Genomic DNA, 24,669 nt, shown 5'->3' on the forward strand with positions numbered 1-24,669 from the left:
GCACTTCTAGAGAAGGTCGTGTGACAGCTATTAGTACACTGCCCCTCCCCCTACACTCAACCTCTCAGCTTCTAACCCCCAAAAGTAGGCTTGCCATGTTTCCTGGGTTTCTCCTTCTTCCATCTTTACCTGTCCACAAGAGACTAACCCTGAACATTCAATCTTCTGATCCTTGTAATGTAGTTGCAAAATTGCTTATCTCCATCATCAAAGCAGGGCTGTAGATCCATTGCTTGTGTAAAAACAGTGGGCCAAAGGTCACCAGGATCACTTTATAGACCTCATAGTTTCCAATATCAGACAGCAGCAGGGTACCAACTGTTTCACAGACCCCCAGCGTTTGCCCACAGTGGTGTTGGATTTAGGACAGTGTTATCTTTTTAAAAATCCTCAATCCTCTGTTGTCACCCACCTACCTGCAAGTATTCAGTCTGGCTGCACTTGAGAAGGTGTCAAGAAGACAGGCTGCCTGCTAGTAAAACAAATGCACTTGAAATCACAATAATTATAATATTCAGTGCAATCTTTCAGTTTGTGAAGCTCTCACATACTTGACTACATTCAACCAACACCAGGACTATGTGAGGTAGGCATTATGTAAATATGCTCTGCTCATGAGGAAACTCCAAGAACAAACAGCAGATGAACGGTGGAGTCAGACTTTGAACCCTTCATAAGCAAGGAGAAAACTGACCCGTCTTTCCAGACTTAGCTCAAGCAACACCACCTCTGAGTCCCGAAAAGCAGTACCCTGCCACAACATACAACCCATATGCGCCTGCACACACAGCCCCATGGCCTGAAGCACCAATTCAAGCACGACTCACACAAACAGCAGCCTCTGATGTTAGAGTTCTGCAGTAGTGCTGGGGTGGGGCAACCAGCAGCCTCTGAATATAGTTAGGTCCCTTCTCTGCCTCTGGGCCTTCACTGGACAACCTTTGGAGGATTCACAATCTGCCCACAATGCAAAAAGACAGTTTTTGTTTTTCTTTTAAACTTGGCACAAGGAAGTTTTGTTGAAACGAAAAGTAGGGTTTGGGGGAAGAATCACTATTTCATTAGAACGCATTTAGGCACTTAGTCATTTGTGTTTAAAATACAACAAGGAATTATATTCTATGATTAAGGAACATCACATCTTTGTCAGTAATTTTAATACATATGAAGGAATTGCCAATTGCAAAAAACCTCATATATTTTTTAAATGTTCAGACAGCTTTAACTTGAAAGTCATTCCTCTTTCCTGGAGATTTTTTTCTCTGTCTCCCTCAAGCCAATAATGTGCCTGCACACAGACGCGGGATGCATGGGTCCTGTTTCCAAGGACTCTAGGGTTGGAGCACTTTCCTCCTTCATACAGAGTATATATGTTTCATTCTGTCTTAGGACTAATTATAAAATTAGATGATGGGAAAAACGGGCTAAATAATTTCTAAATTTCTTTATTATTCTAACATTTTAAGTCTATAAGCATGAAACTTATTCAATAACGGAAGTAACAGGTAAAGAAGGAAAAGCCCACGTGGCAAGAAGAACCACGTCTCCAGGAAGAGGCAACACTACTGACTGAAGGACAGTGGGGACAAAGTCCTGCTGACATGCCTGTATTTCCAAACAAAGACAAAAACTAAACATTTGCTTTTCAACCAACTCTGGGCTTTGTGCCCACTCACTCTTTGTTCCCATTCCCTCTTTCCCAAGTATTTCATGGCATTCTTCCGGGAATAACTGTTTACAGAGAATTACAGAGAATCTGCTTAAACACAGATTCAGTAAAAACTCCTAAAGAAAGGTTTCGGTGGGGGGAGCGGGGAGGGACAGCATTAGGAGATATACCTAATGTTAAATGATGAGTTAACAGGTGCAGCACATCAACATAGCACATGTATACATATGTAACAAACCTGCACATTGTGCACATGTACCCTAAAACTTAAAGTATAATAATAATAAAATAAAATAAAATAGATCACAAAAAAAAGAAAGGTTTCACTGGCCTTCATTGGTCCACTTTTTTATCCATCTACTTTAATTTGAGTCACAGTGACAAATGCTTCCAACAATAACTTGACAAACCTCTTACTCTTGCCTGCTTATAACCGGATTATCTGTTTTCAACAATAGCTAAAGCCATTCCTCTTTTCCTGGCATGATTTTTTCCATCCTCTCTGCCAAACTATAGTTAATCTCCACATGACTAGAGTGCCTTATGTCCTGTTACTAACACTGCACCACTCCATGCAGTCATAGAACAAGAGTGGGAGGGGCCTCTGAGACTCTGTCCACCCCTCATATTAAAGAAGAGGCAACTGAGGAACAGAGAAAGAGACATGTATTGCCCAAGGAACTCATGGCATTCGCGGGACTAGAAGCTTTCCAATGCACCACACAATTTTTTTTTTTTTTTTTTTTGAGACGGAGCCTTGCTCTGCCACCCAGGCTAGAGTGCAGTGATGCAATCTCTGCTCACTGTAACCTCCGCCTCCCAGATTCAAGCGATTCTCCTGTCTCAGCCTCCCGAGTAGCTGGGATTACAGGCGCTCACCACCGCGCCCGGCTAATTTTTGTATTTTTAGTAGAGACGAGGTTTCGCCATCTTGGCCAGGGTGGTCTCGAACTCCTGATCTCGTGATCCACCCACCTCGGCCTCCCAAAGTGCTGGGATTACAGGCGTGAGCCATCGTGCTGGGCCCACACAACTTTTATATTCCATACTAGTACTTTCTAGACAATCAAAGCTAACCTTAAAGGGGCCACTGAAAGTGGCTGTTCGAAGGAAACCTACATTGACTATTACCATAAATTCAAAAATTCTTTTACTCTGCTTGTCATCAGTAAAAGAATTGCTTGAACTGAAGCGTATGTAATAAACCTATCCTCTTGCAGAACTTGTTAGTGGCTCTGTGGTTAAGTAAGTCTTGGATACCTGAGGCTGCTTCTGGGAAGGTGGTCCTGTGCTGCAGATAATTATGTCACTTGGGTTTCTATTGATTACATTATGACTTGATTATAAGATTCTTACTGTCACGAGGGAGGGTCTTGGCTCACTTGAGATTTCCCTAGCCCCCTGAGTGGTGCTGAAATTGTTTTAATAAAGATGTTGCGCTTTACTCATGTGCTGCTATTAGCATTTGACGTGCTGTCTCAGAGCGAGAAAACGGAGGAGCCCAACCTTCCAGTAGGAAGGCTTAGAGAAGAGGCTGTTGGCAAGTGTCTCTAAGAATTGCACAACACTGGCTGAGGGTGGGTTAAGGGTGAGGAGGCAGAGGAGCGTAAACAGAAAACACCGATCCCCAAGTGTTAGTTACGCTTGCAAACACTAAGGCCTGCTTCAAAAATCTGGTGATTAACCTGAATAACTAGCAAAGCTTTCTTAATTGTGGGCAAGTGCAGGCCTCCTAGGGCTTCCCTTAGGTTCGGCGATTCTGTGGTCCCCCTCCAAGCCTGCTAATCAACAGAAGCTGGCATCTCTGCCCAGCTGCGCAAAATGAAAACCTGAGTGGGAATGTAAAGTCGTTAACTCATACAAATACTGGACTTTCACCTCCCTCCCCATTCCTCCCTCTCCAGCCCAGTCCCGCAAACGCCTCCCCAAGGAGTCCCAAGCTGCCTCTGCTAGGAAAGGACTCCCCGGCCTAAACGCCCCTGGTGAAGCTACCAGAGAGGAGGAGCAGGAGTGTGAACCTACCTCGGCCTCAGAACAAGTCGGCAGAAACGGGAAGGACAATGGAAAGAAGTTTTGTTTCTCACCCACTTCTTCCTCCCTAGTACGACGATGGGGAGCCGGTAGAAAACGCAAAGATGTTCTTTTGAATCCTGCTTTGCATCTAGGTGGGGTTGGCGTGCTTGCGTGAGTGTGTGTACACGGACGGAGACGGGGGCGTAGTGAGGTGTGGAGGGTCGGCGTGCGAGCCTCTGCGTAGTTGGGACCGCGCCCCGCTTCTCCGAGGAGGCCCCTCCCGCCTGGATCCGCCCTTGGAGCTGGCGCCGCAGCAGCCCCCGCCCCAGGGGCCACAGGGGCAGCCCAGGCAAAGAACGAGCCTGGGATCCGCGCTCCTTCCTCAGCTGGAACCCAACCGGCAGCAGCCGCGAAGGCACTGCCTCCACGGAGAGCAGATGGCGGGAAACTGGCTTCTGCTCCCAATTGCCAGGCGGCCCTTCGGAGACTACCCCTGGCTGAGCGTCCAGGAACCCATGAAGCTTGGTCTTGACACTGTTCGACAGCCCCATCTGCCACGTACTTATTCGGTGCTGCTTTCTTTGGCAGGACAGCCCAACGCGAGACAGTTTGTGTTTCATATTTAACGGAAATTTTTTCAGTAGTTGCCAAAAGAGGGTGGAAAAATGGTAATTATAAGGGCTCGTCCGGGATTTGAACCCGGGACCTCTCGCACCCAAAGCGAGAATCATACCCCTAGACCAACGAGCCACTCCGTCAGAACGTTACTTCCTTTCTCTCTGAATTTCTCTTTTTCGCCTGCTGTTCTGAAGATTTTTTGTTTTGTTTTGTTTTGTTTTTTCCTCTGTTCTGACATTTCCCTTTGGCCTTATTTAGTTATTCCTTCCATCTTTACCAAGTTTCAAGTGTGGCTTATTCTCTGGCTTATTCTCCTCGATGCAGACGCAGGATGGGGTGAAGGAAGGCAGCTTTTTAGACTTTGGGTCACATGCTTGTGTCTCACTGAGCCCGGGGAGCGATTTAAGCCCGCTAGGGCCTGGAGGGAACGTGGAGGGGGCTGAAATAGAGATCGAGGGCCAGAGCTGAGCTCGGTTGCAAGGCTGTAGGTTACTGAGCCCCAGGACAGACGCGCGATACGTATATATCTGCCGGCCTTTGGACTTAACGTAGGAGCCAAAATATAACACACTTCGGTAAGACAACAGTGCCTTTCCCCAACGGTTGGACGATTCGGGTCTACTATCTTTCAGAAAGGTAACCAACTTTTCAAGATGTGATTAACGCAGCTCAGCTCGTGGCTAAGCTGTTTCCTTCGTACAAGGGTAAGAGAAACAGATTTCATCGCGTCAAGATAAAGAGATTTGTTGCACAAACCAAGAGCAACTGTAAACCCCAAAACAGCAGCTTCTCCTTCGAGCCGGAATCGAACCAGCGACCTAAGGATGACAACACACTAAGTACTACAGTCCTCCGCTCTACCAGCTGAGCTATCGAAGGGAGCGCGAAAATTCAGCTTGTACAAATCGCTATTCAAGACATCCTTAACTAGAGACGGGAAAGAAAGAAATCTCTTTACATCTGGAAAGTGATTACTGCAGAGTCGCAAAGCCAGTTTGTAAGACAGTCCTGCGTCCGAGGTTCTGAGGACAACCTTTCTAAAGCTGGATTCCCCTGCCTCACTGAGAGGCTCCCAAGCAGAGCAGGCGCCCCTGTAACCCGGGCATACCGAGGCTGCACATCCTCTGGGCGCCCGAGGGCTGTTGGCCTCACTGGGCGCGGACCCGAGGGCCTCGCGAGCATGGATGCGTGTGTTTGTGTGTAGGATGGGGACCTGCACCTGGGCGTCGGAGAACTGGGAGCTGAGGCGGTGGGACGCACACAATTCTGACTGCGCAACTGTGAACGCGGGAGAGGGCGGGCCTCCAGGCTTAGGCCCGGTCTCCCTGGTGTCCTCACTTCCTGCGCTCCCCTCCCAATCTCGGCTCTTCCGCTTACACGTCCACAGACACGGGAGGGAGAGGGTGTAGAATGGAGCAGTGGTCCCCAACATTTTTGGCACCAGGGACCGGTTTCGTGGAAGACAGTTTCTCCACGGACCGTGGGGGCGGGGGAGAGGAGTTGGGGGATGGTTTCGGGATGAAACTGTTCCACCTCAGATCATCAGGCATCACGTAGATTCTGATAAGGAGTGCAGTTTAGATCCCTGGCATGCGCAGTTCCCAATAGGGTTCGCGCTCCTATGAGATTCTAGTGCCACCTCTGATCTCACAGGAGGCGGAGCTCAGGCGGTACTGGTAGCTAGCCCGGAGTTCACCTCCTGCTGTGCAGCCGGGTTCCTAACAGGCCGTGGACCGGTGCGCGGCCCAAGGGTTGGGAATCCCTGAACTAGAGGACATCTGGGCAAACCCAATGTTTCTGTGTGAATTAGCTTTTGGAGAAAATATTTTTAGCTCATTCAAATGGAAGGCCACATTTCTCTGCGTCAAAATCAAATTTAGTAACCCAAGTCTCGCCCCTAAAGTCGGGCCCTTAATTTCCCAAAACCCCACTGGCACATGAAACCTTGCCGCACAGTGTGCATCTATCTTCTGGACGCCTGGCTGGAGCGGCCATCGCTGGCTCTTTCCGTTTCAGAAGGGGAAGCTTGATCTCTACTCCAAATATGCCCAGATCTGGGGCTTGAGAATAGCTTAAAGGGCTATTGTCTCGCCTAGCTGTCCCCATTTCCCGCCCAGCCAGCAGGGCTCTCGCCGCCAGTCCGCAAGCCAGGGCGTCGGCAGAGGCTGACGGCGATTTCCACCGCTTGTGTAATGGATTCCGCCGCATTCCAGGAGCTAAAACAGCATTACCACTGGAACCTAAAGGAAACGTTCTGCTGAGCTGCTGTTTGGAAGATCTGAACCGCTGCAAGAAGCTGTAATTCGCCACATTTTCTCAGACTTAGTTCAGAAAGACTAGGAGGGGAGTTTTTTAAAAAACCTGAGTCAAGAAATTAATCTCGTAAGGCCCCAGCGAGATTTGAACTCGCGACCCCTGGTTTACAAGACCAGTGCTCTAACCCCTGAGCTATAGGGCCCCACGGAAGAGTCAGCTCTTCCTTTCTTAGAAAAGGAAAATATTCGCAGGGCTTCTGCTAACATCTGAGCATAGAAACTAAGTAAAACCCGGATGTCGTTTCAATCTATTTCCCAACCACTAGAATTCAGTTCACAGACTCAGTGTTCTTGCTGGGGATGGTGCAAAGTGAAGGCCAGTGACAGGGACCACTACTATCCTAAGATTGGAGAAATCTCCCCAACGCGACACAGTCTAACACAGAAAGATTCTCCACTCCCTCACTTCAGACTGAAAATTAACAACGGAAAACCGGCAGAGGAAGGAGCTCACCACAGGTCTCACTTGAAACTGCTGACATCCGTATTTTGTTTCCTGCTTGACTCAGGAGTTCGTATCAGCAACTGTCTGCCTCCAGACACCTTTCTCACAGCTGCGAGCCTCAGTGCCAGAGCAGGCATTCGTTAATTTGCAGTTTAATTCATTCCTTCATTCAACAAACACTGCATTCCAGTTCTGTGCTAGGCTCTGCACTAAGAATTCGGGATCCAGATATGATCTTTATCCTGAAGTCACTGTCACAGTCTTGTGGAACAAAAGAACTTTAGTTTTCATGAAGGAAAACAATGAAAAGTAGCTGTGCCGGGTGCGAAGGGGCGTTGGCCATGCCAAGGTCCACACATTTACAAAGTGAACCATCCGGGGGTGTCTTCAAGAAGGCATTGGCCTGAGCTGCATTATGAAGGGAGGTTAAGACTTAGACAAAAATGGGAGCAGGGTGGTCCCTGGTAGAATAAAATTACGAGCAAAGTCCAAGAGAAAGACTGAGACATTCAAGGGAACACTGTCTGGGGCAGCAAGTAAGAAGATTAGTAGAAGAAAATATAAATTCACCAAACATTGATGAGTTGGCGGAATTGAAAGGACGAGCAACCAGAGTCAGAAACACCAGTGACTGGCCATGGTGCAGATGCTCAAACATAAAGCTGCAAAAGGGTAATCGTTATGGGATTGGAAAGGAAGGGATGAGTGAGAGCGTTACAGGGAAGGGCGATTCTGCTGAACCTAGATATGAAGTGAAATCAAGAGGAAAGCGAGGAGACTCTCAAAGGTGTCTTGAAGAGGCAAGATAACACTTGCAGAAAAAAGGAAGCCTACCTCTTCAGGTTATCTGGAGAGGGCGGAGGGGTGATGCTAGGATTTAGGTAAGCTGAATATGAAGTGAAGGTGGAGCAGTTCATGGGAATTGTATGATAGCCAGAATACTCTTGGTCTAGAATTTCATGAATTGACAGATGAATTAATCAAATTACATAAGTCATCCATTGAGTTAGAGACTATGAGTTATGCACTTTTAAAGGAAAAGAATACAGAGAAAACAGCCGAAAACTTAGGTTAGGTTCTAACCTAAGTTTTGAATAGCACTGTTATAGGCATATGTTATGTTAGTGTGTGTCCAACATCTTTAAAAATTCTCCTTACATGTGGATATTTCACATATTAAAAGTAAGTCTGTTCTAGAACACTTGCTTTCCCAGCTTGCAGCTGAGAACGGGCATGTGACCTGGGCTCCACCAATCAGATGCATCGCCCAGGAAGCTTTCCATTTCGAAACATAAAACAGGAGTACGGGATACCATAGGGAAACCCCATGTTTTTCCAAATAAGGTATCGGTGTCAAGTTTTTGGATATGGGTTTTCTTAAATCCATATACTGCTGATTTTCTTTAGTTCTGGAAAACTCTCAGTCATGGTATTAGTTTGCTAGGGCTTCCATAATAAAATACCACAGACTGGGTGACTTAAACAACTGAAATTCATTTTCTCACAGTCCTGGAGGTCAAAAATCCAAGACCAAGGTGTTGGCAGGTTTTGTTCCTTCTGAGGCCTGTCTCCTTCACTTAGAGATGGCTGGCCTCTTGCTGCCGCCTCACATGGCTGTCCTTCTGCCGGTCCACACCCTTAGTGCCTCTCTTTGTGTCTAAATTTATTCCCCTTATAGGGACACCAGGTTGGATTAGGGCCCACCCTAATGGCCTCATTTTAACTTAATCACCTCTTTAAACGCCCTATCTCCAAATACAGTTCTGGGATACTAGAGATTAGGGCTTCAACATATAAATTTAGGGGAGATACATTTTAACTAATAGTGGCCATTATCTTCTCCTATTTATATATACATATATATATATATATATATATATACAATTTTTTTTTTTTGGGCTAGTCAAGTGAAGCAGTGGGAGTGGAGAAGGAACAAAGAGACCTGTAACTGCTTTTGATGAATTAGTTGTAAACGCCACTGCACTCAGACCAGCCAGCCTCCTATGTTGTTTTTGCTCTATTTTTTTCTCTCCTTTTGGAACAGAAATTAAACATCTATTAGAGCTTCCTACCTTGTCTTCCATTTATTTTAACCTCTCTTCCATATACATATATATATATGTATATATTTGGTCTTTTTCTCTATGTTGCATTCTGGATATCATTTTCTTACCTTTAATACTAATCAGTAATTCTCTCTACAGCTCTGTTTAATCAGCTGTTAGATATGCCCATTAAGTCATTTATTTTGGTTAAAATGTAATTTCCCATTCTAGAAGTTCTAGCTGATTGTTTTTCAAAACTACTAGGCCAAATTTTTTTATTTCCTGTTTTTTGCAGATATTTTCCAGCTTGTCTCTTATTTCCTTAAGCATAGTAATTATAGTTGTTTTAATATATATAACTGATAATCCTAATATCTGAATTTTATGCTGTTGTTTTGTCAATTCATGTTGTTTTGTTTTCTTGTAAAACTTGGTCATCTTTGAATGTGTACTGCTCAATGTCTTTGCAAAATTACGTGCAGTGAGTTTTTGAGGACAAGATGAAGGTTATCTTCCTTTAAAAATATATATATTACCTTTTTTTCTCCCAGGCACTTGGCACTCTATCAGCCCAAGAGGATCCTAAACAAAGTTAATGGCCAGGCATTCTCTGGATCTCCAAGATATGTAAACCCAAGGTGCAAATCAGAATGCTGACCTGTGGTTCCATCTTCTCAGAAAAACTCCTCACACTTTCTATTTTCCTTTGCTAAGCTGAATTTTTTTCTCCTGAGCTCCACAACAATTACTAGAAGTGGGAGAACAGACATAGGTGTACTTCTCGTTTGCCCTTACCTTAGGGGAATAGCTCTTTGGAGTCCCAACTTAATATTGGGAGGGTGTCTTACTAGTCTTCCTACCTCTGGTGGGTGCTGTGTCTTGATGTCTGATCCTCTTGTTTCTCCCACCCAAACAGGCTACCAAAATTTATATAGCCCAGCATTTCAGGAATTAACAAATGACTTTTTTTTTTTTTTTTTTTTGAGATACAGTCTCGCTCTGTTGCCCAGGCTGAAATGCAGTGGTGCAATCTCGGCTTACTGCAACCTCCACCTCCCAGATTCAAGCAATTCTCCTGCCTCAGCCTCCCGAATAGCTGGGATTACAAGTGCGTGCCACTACATCCGGCTGATTTTTGTATTTTTAGTAGAGACGGGGTATCTGAAGATACCCTGGGTGACAGAGCGAGACTCCATCCCCCCACCCGAAAAAAAAAAGTCTTTATTTATTTTATTTATTTCTGTTTAGAGATGGGATTTCACCATGTCGTCCAGGCTAGTCTTGAATTGGACTCAAGCAGTCCTCCTGCCTTGGCTTCCCAACATGCTGGGATTACAGGCGTGAGCTACTGCAATGAGCTGAGATTTGGTAAAAATCTTACGCAATATTTTTAATAATTTTTATTTCAAGAAGGATGGGTCTAAATTAATTAGCCTATCAATACTAGAAAGGAAATGACAGCTGTGGGAGCTATAACATCAATCATAGTCCACCACACAGACTGAGAAGCAGAGAAAACAGTACTCCAGAGAAAGCTTAAGGGGGAGAATGCCAAAGCACAAAATGAAAGAGTGGTGACAGCTGGAATAGGAGCCTGCTCTTTCTAGTTATATCACCCTTTCCAGAAGACATTGCTGGAAAAGGACAAGATGGTTTGGTGGTGTGGCCAGTTAGTCTTAGCAGTTTGGTACTGTGGTTGAATGGTCTAAGGCACTGAATTTAGGCTCCAGTCTCTTTGGGGACGTGGGTTTAAATCCCACTGCTGCAAGGGTCTTTTGTTCCTACATTAGTAATAATTATTCAGTGTGTCTTCACCAGGGGGTTGACCTAATGTCAAACCCAACATGTGATTTTTCTCACTGCCTAGCACTGGGCTGGGGGAAGGGAGCCACTGAATGAATGACTCACAGCCTACCCGCAGGGAGCTCTTAACAATCGAACACCCAGACCACTAAGAGATGTACTCCCAACTTCTGTTTGAAAGGGAGCTGGTAAGACCTTGCCAAATAAATGACATTTGAGCTGGAACCTTGAAATAACTTTGAAAGTGCAGTATGTGTTCTGTGAAAGGGAAGGATAAGGTAGTGTAGGGAGTAGAGGGGAGCAGGGAGTGAAGTGAGCTTTTGTTTCATTTGCTCCTAAGTGTTAACCTGAAGAAATCTGAGCAGTTGCACACAGAATGTAAAATATCCCTACGTCCCTGCTGCTGACTGCCTCTGGGAACACCCTGAGTTTCCTACAGGATGTTGTCTCTGGTTTGTTCACCTACCCGTGATCTCCTGCTACAATCCCTTCCCTCACCCACCATTTCTCCTTCAGTGTCTGTCCCTCTAGGTCTGTCACTAGGACAGTAAAAAAGATGGGTTAAGCAGGACACAAATCACCAAGGGAGGCAGCGCTTGAGCCAACCACAGAAGACCACCCTGGCCGCCTCCTAGACCACAAAGAATCCAAATATGAGTTTGAAGTCAGAATTTGAGCTCTTTAAGGAGCAACCTTACTTTCTGGCCTTTGAGTGCAGTGCCCTTCCTGCCCCATGTGATACCTTTGGTACCCAGGAGGTGCACTGGGCAGGATTTGGCATCTTATCATATCCAAGTTTGAATCCAGACATTGTCCCTACCTCAAGGCTTTGGGAAGGAGGCGACAGCTCCTGTTAGCAGGTGATGATGGAACTTGACTGGCCGGTGCCTTAAGTAGGCAAGTGATAAGTTTTTTTTTTTTTTTTTTTTTTTTCTTGAGACGGAGTCTCGCTCTGTCTCCCAGGCTGGAGTGCAGTGGCGCAATCTCGGCTCACTGCAAGCTCCGCCTCCCGGGTTCACGCCATTCTCCTGCCTCAGCCTCTCCGAGTAGCTGGGAATACAGGCGCCCGCCACCACGCCCGGCTAATTTTTTGTATTTTTAGTAGAGACGGGGTTTCACCATGGTCTCGATCTCCTGACCTCGTGATCCGCCCGCCTCGGCCTCCCAAAGCGCTGGGATTACAAGCGTGAGCCACCACGCCCGGCGGCAAGTGATAAGTTTATCCATGTGGCTCTTTACTGTAGTCATCCCTGCTGTAGAGGGCTGTCCTGCGTATTGTAGGATGCTTAGCGGCCCCCCTGGCCATTACTCACTAGATGTCAATAGTGATATGCCCTCCCTACCCAGCTGTGACATCAAAAATGTCTCTAGACACTGCCAAATGTCCCCTAGGAGGCAAAGCCATCTCTGGAGATGATTATCTCCCAGTGTGTAGCTTGTCTCTTACAGTGTCTTTACCAAGGCAGAGGTTTCTTAATTTTGATGAAGTTCATTTAATTGTTTTTCTTTTGTGAGTCATACTTTCAGTGTTGTATCTAAGAAATCTTTCCCCAACACAAGTTGACAAAGATTTTATTATAAAAATTTTAAAGTTACGGATTTTATTGGTAGGTCTATGATCTACTTGAGGTTCATTTTTATATGTAGAGCAATGTAGGGATCAAGAATCTTTTTTTAATTAGCTGGGCACGATGGCACGTACCTGTAGTCCCAGCTACTTGGGAGGCTGAGGCAGGAGAATAGATTGAACCCAGGAGAGGGAAGTTGCAGTAAACCAAGATCACACCACTGCACTCCAGCCCGGGCAACAGAGTGAGACTCTGTCTCAAAAAAAAAAAAAAAAAAAAATTTGTTGTTGCGATTTTTCTAGTTTGTTGAGAAAACTATCTTTCTCCACTGAATTGCCCTTGAAGCTTTGGCAACAGTCAATTAACAATATGTATGTGGTTCTATCTCTGTACTCGTGCTCTATAGATCTATTGTTTTAAATTTCTTAATGCCAGTATGACACTCTTAATTATAGCAGTTTTATAATAAATACAATAAAATATAAATAAGTCGGGCAGAGTGAGTCTTCCAACTTTGTTTTTTCCAAAGATGTTTTGGGCATGCTGCCTTTGAATTTGCATATGAATTTTGGAATTAGCATGTCAATTTCTTTAAAAAAAACAAAACAAAACCCTGTTGGGATTTTTATTGTAATTAGATTAAATCTATAAATAAATTTAGGGATAACTAATATCTTAACAATATTGTGTCTGTTTATGCACAAATATGAAATGTCTCTTGATGTATTTATGTTTCCTTTCATTTCTCTTAGCATTTTTTTTCAGTGTACAAGTCTTGGACATATTTTATTCCTAAGTATTTTATATTTAATTACTCTGTTGTAAATTGTATTGCTTTTTAAAATGTCAATTTCTGACAGTTCATTACTAGTACCTACAATTATACATATGCATATACAATTTATAAAATAATATATGCCAAGCCTGGCCAACATAGCAAAGCTCCATTTCTGCAAAAAATGTTTTTAAAAAATTATCCAGGCGAGGCTGGGCGTGGTGGCGCACACCTTTAATCGCAGGAGTCCGTTCAGTCGGTTGTGGGTGCTTAGAATTAGTTTGGCTTAAAAATCATTCATTTTCAACCCTCAGAGGCTAACTTGAGGTACATATTCTAAAAGTATTAGCTTCTTTGTGACAGCGCTTATAGAAAAGATGGGACAGAGATGCTGCTCCCAGCACCAGCATAATTGCCTAATGGGTTCATCTTGCCCCTGCCCAGAAAAGCTGATTTACTGAGACAGTGTTATCGCAATGAAGAGTTTAGTAAATGCAGAGCCAACTAAATGGAAGACTGGAACTTTGTCATTACTCAAATCAGCCCCCCCGAAAATTCAGAGGCTAGGGTTTTTCAAGGCTAGTTGTGAGACAGCCAGGTGGAAGGGGGTCCCCGCAGACTCCCCAACCAGCCTGCGCACGGGGACCAGCGCGCACTGGGGTGGAACCTCGGGAAGTTAGTGTCATTCGCAGCAAGGAGGAGCCTGGCCCCATCTCCTCCCGGGAGGAGCCTGGGATTTGAAGGCCTGGGCGGCAAGTGCTCTAGCAAGGACTCTGGCCTAGCAGAGTCCCCCTTTTCTTCCTTTTTCACCCAGTAAAACCCTGTCTTACTCACCATTCCGATTGTCTGCGAGCCTGAATTTTCGTGGCCGTGGGACAAAGGACCCTGTCTTGAGCTGAACTAAAGAAAAGTCCCGCAGCATTTGGGCAGGCAGGGGAATACTGATTAGTTAGGTCAGAGATAAAATCATAGGGAGTGGGAGCTTGCCTTCTTTCACTGAGTCAGTTCCTGAGAGGGCGCCAGTTTACCGATCTCGGTGACGCTAGCTGATCCATTCAGAATGCAGTCTGAAAAATACCTTCAACAGCAATCTTAGATTTTTACAATAATAATGTTATCTATAGGAGCAATTGAGGAGGTTAGGTTCTTGTGGCCTCTGGCTGTATGACCCTTGAGCCATAATTTCTAATACTGTGGCTAAGTTGTTACTTTTACAAAAGAGGTCTGACCCCCAAGCAAGGAGGGGGTTTGCTTCATAAAGGGGCTGTTGTCATGTTTGTCTTAAAGTTAAACTACAAACTAAATTCATCCCATGGTTTGCTTGGCATACGCCCAGAAATGAGCAAAGCAAGCTTGGAGGTTAGAAGCAAGATCGAGTTGGTATCCGGATGCGGTGGCTCACGCCTGTAATCCCAGCACTTTGGGAGGCCAAGGCGGGCAGATCACTTGAGGTCAATAGTTAGAAACCAGCCTGGCCAACATGGTGAACACCCATCTTTACTAAAAAATACAAAAATTAGCCGGGCGTAGTGGTGCACGCCTGTAATCCTAGATACTCGGGAGGCTGAGGCAGGAGAATCGCTTGAACCCGGGAGGCAGAGGTTGCAGCGAGCCGAGATCGCGCCACTGCACTCCAGCCTGGGCAACAGAGCAAGACTCCGTCTGGGGAAAAAAAAAAAAAAAAAAGATGGAGTTGGTTACATCAGACTTCTTTCACTGTTATAATTTTTGTAAAGGTGGTTTCACCAGCTGCACTCTTCCCATAGCTTCTACTGAGAAACTGGGGAGATTGCTGGAGGTGGGGAATCTGGGTCTAGCGAAGGTCTCAGGTGGTCTGCACTGACACTGATTTTCCAGGTCAGGAGAGACAAAGCAGTCATAGTGGGCCCATGTTTCCCTAGTGTGTCTACCCAAAAGGTTAAAATAATAGGCACTATGGACTTAAAGAAATCAAAATTAATTTTGTCCCAAACCAAGTTGAGAACAGTAGCCTGGAACACAAACAGTGCAAACTGAGAATGTGTCCCGGAGTGGGTTACATGAGGCGCGGTATTTACATGTTTTTTCTAAATAAAAAATCAAAGAAGGGGGCAGTGAAGCAAAGGTGACATTTTTACAATTTTGACTGATGTTTAGTGATGTTATACACAGACAAACCAAATGTGCGGTTAACATATATAGGGATAGGGTAACAAGTAAACGAGTATGTACGCATCTTAGGATTTGGAGGGGAATGACTGACGTTATCCTGCTGTTAGAAAAAGGAAAATTCAAAGAAAATGTTAATATGGGCCCACAGTGGCTGCAGTTGGGCATATGGGTAATAAAACCCAGGCCTATAAACTAAAGCTGACCTCTTGCCTGTGTAACTGGAGTTTGTTAAATATTTTACTGACAGGGACTGGTCATCAACCTGTTTATCAGATGTAGGACAAAGACAGAATAGAATTAGTCACCCTTCCTCCACCAGACTCTAAGATGCTTAATCTTTCTCCCTACTCACTCAACTGTATATTTACCTTATGTTTCGTGTCACTGAGCACTCATCAGAGTCACAAGAATGTAACCATTGTTTCACTAACCACTTCTCCCTCCTTCTGTGCCACACATATCCCCGTTAGAAAATTTAAATATACTGTGCCTCATGTAAACTACTTTGGGACCTATTCTAGGTCTATTCTAAGTCTGTGTTCTCAGGCATAACTCCTCAAACTTGGCTGAGAATAAATCTAACCATGACTTCTTTAAGTTCAAGTGCCTGTTATGTCATTTTTCAGTTGACACTGTCTTTGTGCTTCATCTGCTAGGCAAGGTTACAATCAGTACATGTCAGTGAAAACATTTGACATGGCTGGGCGTGGTGGCTCACGTCTGTAATCCCAGAACTTTGGGAGGCAGACGTAGGTGGTTCACCAGAGGTCAGGAATTTGAGACCAGCTTGCCCAACATGGTGAAACCCTGACTCTGCTAAAAAATAAAAATAAAAAAAATTTAAAAAGTAGCCAGACATGGTGGTGCGTGCCTATAGTCCCAGCTACTTGGGAGGCTGAGGCAGGAGGATCACTTGAACCCAGGAGGCATCAGGTTGCAGTGAGCCGAAATCATGCCACTGCACTCCAGCCTTGGCAACAAAGCAAGACTCTGTCTCAAAAAAAAAAAAAAAAAAAGACAAAATTTAACCTTTCAGGCTACAGTTCGGCTTTAGTTCATAGATCTAGTTTCTATTACCTATATGCCCAATCTGCAGCCATCTTGGGCCACTTTTAAACATTGTTCTTTCAGATTTTCCTTTTTCTGACAAGTGCCATGCAGGAAAAATCAGGAGGGGTATGGGGGTAAGGGCTTAGTCCAGGCGACATTTACGCAGATTGTATTCCCAGTCTGGTCTGGGGCCTTGTCTTCTTGTATGAGGACTTTGGGAGGAGGGTTGCAATTGCTTGAGCCTAGAGACAAATATCTGTTCCTTTTTCCTTCTGTTAGTTTTCTTGGTTGTGGATCAACAAAATGAAGATGTCTTCTAGAAGAATAAAATAGTAAGGTCAGCAACTCAAGGGTTAATGCACCAGGCTGTAACAAAGGTGTGAGTTCTGGCCTCCCTGGGGCTCCAGTTGTTTAAGTTTTTATGCTCTGGGATGTATTTACCAAGCTCAGATAACTTCACTGGTGAATTTTAATAAATGTTTCAGGAATAATGACAATTCTACACAACTTCTTGCAGAAAAACTGGAGAGGAGATAATAATTCTCACCCCTTTACATGAGGACAGTGTATTCCGATATTAAAAGCAAAGACACTTCAAAAGAAAGAAAACTACAGATCAGTGTCTTTTAAGAAAATAGAAGCCAAAAAGTTTAACATAACTTTAGCGAGTTGAATCCAACAGTATATAAAATAATGATATATCAGAATAAGGGGGGTTTATCCCAGAAAAGCAAATTTGGTCTGATATTCAAAATTAATCAATGTAATTTATTATATTAACAAACTATATTATATTAAGAAGAAAAACATCATTCTATCAAAAGATGTAGGCAAAACATTTGTCAAAATTTCACATTCGTTTATTTATTACGTACTTATATTTTTAGAGATGGGGGTTTCCCTCTGTCCCCCAAGCTGGAGGGCAGTGGCACAACCATATCTCACTACAGCCTCAACTTCTTAGGCTCAAGTGATCTTCCTGCCTCAGCCTCCTGAGTAGCTGGGACTACCAGTGTGTGCCATCGTGCCCTGATAACATTTTTTTCCTTCTTTCTTTTTTTTTTTTTTTTTTGAGATGGAGTTTCACTGTTTGTTGCCCAGGCTGGAGTGCAGTGGCGCGAACTCACTGCAACCTCTGCCTCCTAAATTCAAGCGATTCTCCTGCCTCAGCCTCTCCAGTAGCTGGGATTGCAGGCGCCCGCCACCACACCCGGCTAATTTTTTTGTATTTTTAGTAGAGATGGGGTTTCACCATGTTGGCCAGGCTGGTCTGGAACTCCTGACCTCAGGTGATCCGCCCGCCTCGGCCTCCCAAAGTGCTGGGATTACAGGTGTGAGCCACCGTGCCTGGTGCCCTGATAATGTTTTAAAATTTTTCGTAAAGACGGGTTCTCACTTTGTTGCCCAGGTTGGTCTTGCACTCCCGGGCTCAAGTGATCCTCTCATCTTAGCTTTCCAAAGCGCTGAGATTATAGACATGAGCCACCAATGCCCGCTACACGTTTGCTTCTCATACAAACTCTCAGCAAATTAGAAATAGAAGGGCCTTTTCTCAATCCGATAAAGGGCAGCTATGAAAAACTTTCAGCTAACAATACACTTAATGATGAAAGACTGACTGATTTCCCTGTGAGATTAGGACAAGCAAGGACATCTGCTTTCATCACTATCATCAGCAATGTATGGAGATTCTTGAACAGTAATGCAAAAAAATTAAAATGGAAGCCATCCATGTTTAAATGAAGAAGTAAAACTTTTATTCCAGGCCGGGCACAGTAGCTCACACCTGTAATCCCAGCACTTTGGGAGGCCGAGGCAGGCGGATCACCTGAGGTCAGGAGTTTGAGACCAGCCTGACCAACATGGAGAAACCCCAAGTCTCTACTAAAAATACAAAATTAGCCGGGCGTGGCGGCACATGCCTGTAATCCCAGCTACTCGGGAGGCTGAGGCAGGTGAATTGCTTGAACCTGGGAGGTGGAGGTTGCAGTGAGCCAAGATCGTGCCATTGCACTCCAGGCTGGGCAACAAGAGCGCAGGGTTCTCTTCCAAGGCAGGTTCCAACAAACCCAACACATATTGGACCTCTGGCATTCCAGGGACTTCTTGTCCTCCATTTGCAGAAAGTCTAGTGACCCAGCTCTAACTTTGTGTACTCTTTGAGAGATCAGTTGATAGAGTGGAGGACTATACACATCTGTGGACATCCTTAGGTTGCTGGTTCAATTCCTGCTTGAGGGAAGTGTCTGAGTCTTTTGTGCACACACCAATGCTCCCTGGCTGCACCTCTGCCTGGTCAAAGGCCCTGCTGTTGCCACACTCTCCCAGGCAAAACCCAGCAAAGCCTTATCCAGATTACCTAGCTTGCCATGCCTGTGCTGTTGCCAGTACACTTCAGTGCAAAGTGCCCCTTACTTCTGCTTTGTGACCCAGCCAATCCCCCATCCAAACCCTTACCATCTCAGGGCTGTTTCATTTTCATTCACAGGCTGCTTTTGGACCTAAGCACTGCTGGGGAATCTGGCAACACAGCTGGATTCATCTGTGACCAAGCTCTTCCCACCAGGTTGGCAAACCCTGGAAGGCCAAGCTCCCAGGAGACCATCAAGCATTCAGGACAATGGTGTAGGGTCGAGGACAACCATGATACCATCCGTGAACTCACCCTCTCCCTCTCATTTCCTTCTTGGGCTATTACTGCCTCACCTCTGTCTCTAACTCATTCTCTGTCTCTCTTTCACAATTTCTCTCTCTGTCTCTGTATATTCCTCTCTGTCTCTGCCCCTTCTCCCTATCACTCGGTGTCTCTCTCATTCTCCTTTGTCGGAAATGTATAGACTCATACAGACGGAAAATGCTCATCCTTGCTATGTTGTGTCTACTTGGGGAGACAGCAGCCACCCTGAGAATTTTCTAAGGCAAAGAACCTCCATTGGCAAGGTCAGGTTGCCCCACGGGATGAGGATGTGGTGTGCCTACCCATTCACCCCTGTCCCAAATCCCTCAAGCCTCACCTTTCCTGAGTCTTCACATCTTTTTATTTTGCTACGGCTGGGCTTGGCTCCTGCTGGAGAGTACGGATACCTAACGGTCACCGCTTAGTTCAAAGATGTCAAAAACACCTGCCACTTAGGAGGCTGGGGGAGCAGGAAGGAAGTACAAAATGGTAGGCTTGAAAAGAGCTTCGGTGACCTGGGAGAGTTGGGGATTGTTGGTCTATGACAGGAAACAGAAGTGAAATTTGAGTGACATCTGTCATCATACAGCAGCACACAAATTTACCTCCTTAGAAAGGCCACTGCCTGGTAGGCCTGAGCAGCTTGGACTTTTTGCACTAGGATCTAGCAGCACAGTTGGGCTCCCCTACCTCTCAGAAAAATATGCTGAAGCCAAGTCAGAGAGAATGGAGCAGAAAATGGACTGGGCTTTCACCAACCAATGGAGCTTCACATCTGTGGAGATGTGGTGGGTTTTGTGGGTATGGGGCAGAGAAGAAAGCCAATGAGTGTCCCTTGGTCTCATCCCAAGATCTCAGAAAAATGTGCATCAGACACTTGGTGTACAGATGCAACCTATCACAGAGAGCACTCTAAGCCCAGTGGTCCACGGGAGCATGGCCCTCTGAAGCCCTTTGAGGACTGGGTCCCTGCCCTCCCCTCCCCTCTATGGCCACAAGAACTGCTTCATTGTGGGTCTCAAACTGGAGACTGTATGTGTCTTCTTCTCCTGGAAAGCAGCAGATGATTTCCCCCAACACTGCCTATTCCCCTCACGTTCCCCCAGCTGTGTCAATCTTTCCCACTTCTCGCTGCTAATGGAAAGGAGCCAAGCTGTGGATTCACCAGTGCTCTGAGACGATTCTATGGCTGTGGAGCCGCAGAGAGACCCCAGTCTCCAATGACACCAAAAACAGAGACCAGTGAACAGGGGCCAAAGGTAGCACCTTAGGTCTTCATTAGATATGTTTCTGATGGGACATGGAGGCACGGGTCCTCTGAAACCTCAGTTTGGTGTTTTGAGGACAAAAGCAGAAGGGGCCCAGGTAGTGGGCTTTGGTGACCAGCACAAGCGAGGGTGAACCCCAGATGCCCACTTTTCCAGTCTGGGACATGACAGAGAGTAGCAAGGGGTGTTCGTGCATCTGACTCTCACCTTTGGCCATCCAGACCCACTTAGCATAAGACACGGAGTGGACTTAAACTCAATGGATGCTAGGTCCCTTGGGGGTGGCTTGCTGTACCCCCACTAGGTGTTCAGCTTTGGGGGGGTGTCTCAGTGGTCTTGGGGTGGTGGGCATACACCAGATGGGATCTGAAACCTTTGCCAAAGACATGGGGTCAGGAGAAACTCACACCTCTGTCTTCTACCACCATTTTTTTGTTTGTTTATTTTATTTTTATTTTTTTTTTTTCCAAGAAATCCACAGAACCTTGCTGATATGGTTTGTCTGTGTCCCCACCCAAATCTCAACTTGAATTGTATCTCCCAAAATTCCAACGTGTTGTGGGAGGGACCCAGGGGGAGGTAATTGAATCATGGGGGCCAGTCTTTCCTGTGCTATTCTCGTGAATAAGTCTCACAAGATCTGATGGGTTTATCAGGGGTTTCTGCTCTTGCTTCTCTCTCATTTTCTCCTGCCACTGTCATGTAAGAAGTGCCTTTCTCCTCCCACCATGATTCTGAGGCCTCCCCAGCCATGTGGAATTGTAAGTCCAATTAAACCTCTTTTTCATCCCAGTCTGGGGTATGTCTTTATCAGCAGCATGAAAATGGACTAATACAGTAAATTGGTACCAGTAGAGTGGGGCATTGCTGAAAAGATACCCAAAAATGCGGAAGCGACTTTGGAACTGGGTAACAGGCATAGGTTAGAACAGTTTGGAGGGTTCAGAAGAAGACACGAAAATGTGGGAAAGTTTAGAACTTCTTAGAGACTTGTTGAATGACTTTCCCCAAAATGCTGATAGTGATAGGACAATAAAATCCAGGCTGAGGTGGTCTCAGATGGAGATAAGGAACTTTTTGGGAACTGGAGCAAAGATTATTCTTGTTATGTTTTAGCAAAGAAACTAACAGCATTTTGCCTCTGCCCTAAAGATTTGTGGAACTTTGAACTTGAGTAAGATGAATTAGGGTATCTGGCAGAAGAAATTTCTAAGCAGCAAAGCATTCAAGAGGTGACTTGGGTACTGTTAAAGGCATTCAGTTTTTTGTTTTTTGGTTTTTTTTTTTTTTGAGACGGAGTCTTGCTCTGTCACCCAGCTGGAGTGCAGTGGCGCGATATCAGCTCACGGCAAGCTCTGCCTCCTGGGCTCACACCATTCTCCTGCCTGAGCCTTCCGAGTAGCTGGAACTACAGGCAACTGCCACCACGCCTGGCTAATTTTTTTTGGTATTTTTAGTAGAGACGGGGTTTCACCGTGTTAGCCAGGATGGTCTCGATCTCCTGACCTTGTGATCCGCCCACCTCGGCCTCCCAAAGTGCTGGGATCACAGGCGTGAGCCAACACGCCCGGCGGCGTTCAGTTTTATACAGGAAGCAGAACATAAAAGTTTGGAAAATTTGCAGCCTGACTATGTGATAGAAAAGAAAAACCCAAACCCATTTTCTGGGGAGAAATTCAAACTGGCTGCAGAAATTTGCATAAGTAGCAAGGAGCCTAATGTTAATCCCCAAGACTGTGGGAAAAATGTCTCAGGCCATGTCAGAGACCATCAGGGCAGCCCCTCCCATCACAGGCCCAGAAGCCCAGGAGGAAAACGTGGTTTCGTGGGCCGGGCCCAGGGTCCTAGTACTGTGTGCAGCCTAGGAACTCTGTGCTCCGTGTCCCAGCTGCTCCACCTGTGGCTGAAAGAGGCTAACATACAGTTTGGGCTGTGGCTTCAGAGGGTGGAAGCCCCAAGCCTTGGCAGCTTCCACGTGGTGTTGAGCCTGCGGGTGCACAGAAGTCAGGAATTGAGGTTTGGGAACCTCCTCCTAGATTTCAGAAGATGTATGGAAACGCCTGGATGCCCAGGCAAAAGCTTGCTGCAGGGATGGGGCCCTCATGGAGAACCTCTGCTAGGACAATGTGAAAGGGAAATGTGTGGTTAGAGCCCCCACACAGAGTCCCTACTGGGCCCCACCTAGTGGAGCTGTGAGAAGAGGGCCACTGTCCTCCAGACCCCAGAATGGTAGATGCACTGACAGCTTGCACCGTGCACCTGGAAAAGCTGCAGACACTCAACGCCGGCCCAGGAAAGCAGCTCGGAGAGAGGCTGTACCCTGCAAAGACACAGGAGTGGAGCTGCCTAAGACCATGGGAACCCACCTCTTGCATCAGTGTGACCTGGATGTGAGACCTAAAGTCAAAGGAGATCATTTTGAAGCTTTAAAATTTGACAGCCCCACTGGATTTTGGACTTGCATGGGCTCTGTAACCCCTTCGTTTTGGCAAATTTTTCCCATTTGGAATGGCTGTATTTATCCAATACCTGTACCCCCATTGTATCTAGGAAGTAACGAGCTTTGCTTTTGATTTTACAGTCTCATAGGCAGAAGGGACTTGCCTTGTCTCAGATGAGACTTTGGACTGTGGACTTTCGGGTTAATGCTAGAATGAGTTAAGACTTTGGGGAACTGTTGGGAAGGCATGATTGGTTTTGAAATATAAGGACGTGAGATTTGGAGAGGCCAGGGGCGGAATGATATGGTTTGGCTGTGTCCCCACCCAAATCTCAACTTGAATTGTATCTCCCAAAATTCCCACGTGTTGTGAGAGGGACCGGGGGAGATAATTGAACCACGGGGGCCGGTTTTCCCAGTGCCATTCTCGAGATAGTGAATAAGTCTCACAAGATCTGATGGATTTACCGGGGGTTTCTGCTTTTGCTTCTCTCTCATTTTCTCCTGCCTCTGCCATGTAAGAAGTGCCTTGGCCAGGAGCGGCGGCTCACGCCTGTAATCTCAGCACTTTGGGAGGCTGAGGAGGGCGGATCACCCGAGGTCGGGAGTTCAAGACCAGCCTGGGCAACATGGAGAAACCCCAAGTCTTTACTAAAAATACAAAATTAGCCAGGCGTGGCGGCACATACCAGTAATCCCAGCTACTCCGGAGGCTGAGGCAGCAGAATCGCTTGAACCTGGGAGGCGGAGGTTGCGGTGAGCTGAGATCGCGCCATTGCACTCCAGCCTGGGCAACAAGAGTGAAACTCCATATCAAAAAAAAAAAAAAGGAGAACAAGAAGAAGTGCCTTTCACCTCCAGCCATGATTCTGAGGCCCCCCCAGCCATGTGGAACTGTGAGTCCAATTAAACCTCTTTTTCATCCCAGTCTCGGGTATGTCTTTATCCACAGCATGAAAACGGACTAATATACTTGCCCTACTTCAGAAAGACGCAGCCTCTCGGGGGGGAAAAAAAAAAGTTCTTGGTCAGTTTGCAGAGGAGGGAAGCCAAGCCCCAGGTGGGCGCTGGGGAGGAAGGAGGGTATCACAGTGCATCTGCAAGCCCTGGGCGAGTTCTTCTCACCTAGTCCCATTTGTTCTCTCTCTCACTTCTAGCACACTTGAATGTGCCAAAAAGCGAGCATAGGACACTGTAGGGAAAAGGGCGGGGGCACATCGGGAGGAGGGGCATGTGTGTGTTGGCCGGGAAGGGAGTAGGAAGGCCAGAGTTTTAGGAAAGGGCTCCTTAAGGACTTCCAGCAGACCCTGAAGCTGGTCTGCGGATAGAGGCCGCCCACCCAGAAGCTTTCCGAGTTCTTCTTTCCTCCTCCTGCAACCCCTGTCCCACAGGATCCACCCATCCACCTCACCCATCCTCTGACCGAGCCCTCTCACCCTCTTATTTTCTTTCACTGAGGGCTGTCATCCTCACTTGTAAAAAGGGAGATGCACAGATGAAGGAAGGCCACAGGTGAGAGCCTGCCGTCCTGGATTGTGGCTATCAGCGCTCCGGGACGCGAGGAAACCACACTCAGAGGATTTGCTCCATCCTGAGAGGGGCGCGGTGGCAACCAGTGCAAGGTTCTCTTCTACGGCGGGTTCCAGTCAACTCAAAGTGTGTTGAACTTCCAGCGTTCCAAGGACTTGGCTTCCTCCATTTACGGAAAGTCCAGTGACCCAGCTCTTGCAGCGTGTACCCTTCGATAGCTCAGCTGGTAGAGCGGAGGACTGTAGACTGCGGAGACGTTTGTGGACATCCTTAGGTCGCTGGTTCGATTCCGGCTCGAAGGA

General features: G+C 46.2%; 4 non-coding genes across 4 annotated transcripts; 1 reads left to right on the top strand and 3 right to left on the bottom strand.

Moving 5' to 3' along the window:
* Positions 1 to 4,360: 4,360 nt before the first annotated feature.
* TRNAP-UGG (transfer RNA proline (anticodon UGG)) lies at positions 4,361 to 4,432 on the bottom strand. Its single transcript has one exon. It is a non-coding gene; the product is annotated as a tRNA-Pro (tRNA).
* A 658-nt stretch (positions 4,433 to 5,090) lies between these two features.
* TRNAY-GUA (transfer RNA tyrosine (anticodon GUA)) lies at positions 5,091 to 5,179 on the bottom strand. The gene is given in 2 exon segments: positions 5,091 to 5,126; positions 5,143 to 5,179. It is a non-coding gene; the product is annotated as a tRNA-Tyr (tRNA).
* Positions 5,180 to 6,685: 1,506 nt separating this feature from the next.
* Positions 6,686 to 6,758, bottom strand: TRNAT-UGU (transfer RNA threonine (anticodon UGU)). Its single transcript has one exon. It is a non-coding gene; the product is annotated as a tRNA-Thr (tRNA).
* A 17,817-nt stretch (positions 6,759 to 24,575) lies between these two features.
* TRNAY-GUA (transfer RNA tyrosine (anticodon GUA)) lies at positions 24,576 to 24,669 on the top strand. The gene is made up of 2 exons: positions 24,576 to 24,612; positions 24,634 to 24,669. It is a non-coding gene; the product is annotated as a tRNA-Tyr (tRNA).

Source organism: Hylobates moloch, unplaced genomic scaffold (genome assembly GCF_009828535.3).
Source record: "Hylobates moloch isolate HMO894 unplaced genomic scaffold, HMol_V3 SCAFFOLD_16, whole genome shotgun sequence".
Lineage (NCBI taxonomy): Eukaryota > Metazoa > Chordata > Mammalia > Primates > Hylobatidae > Hylobates > Hylobates moloch.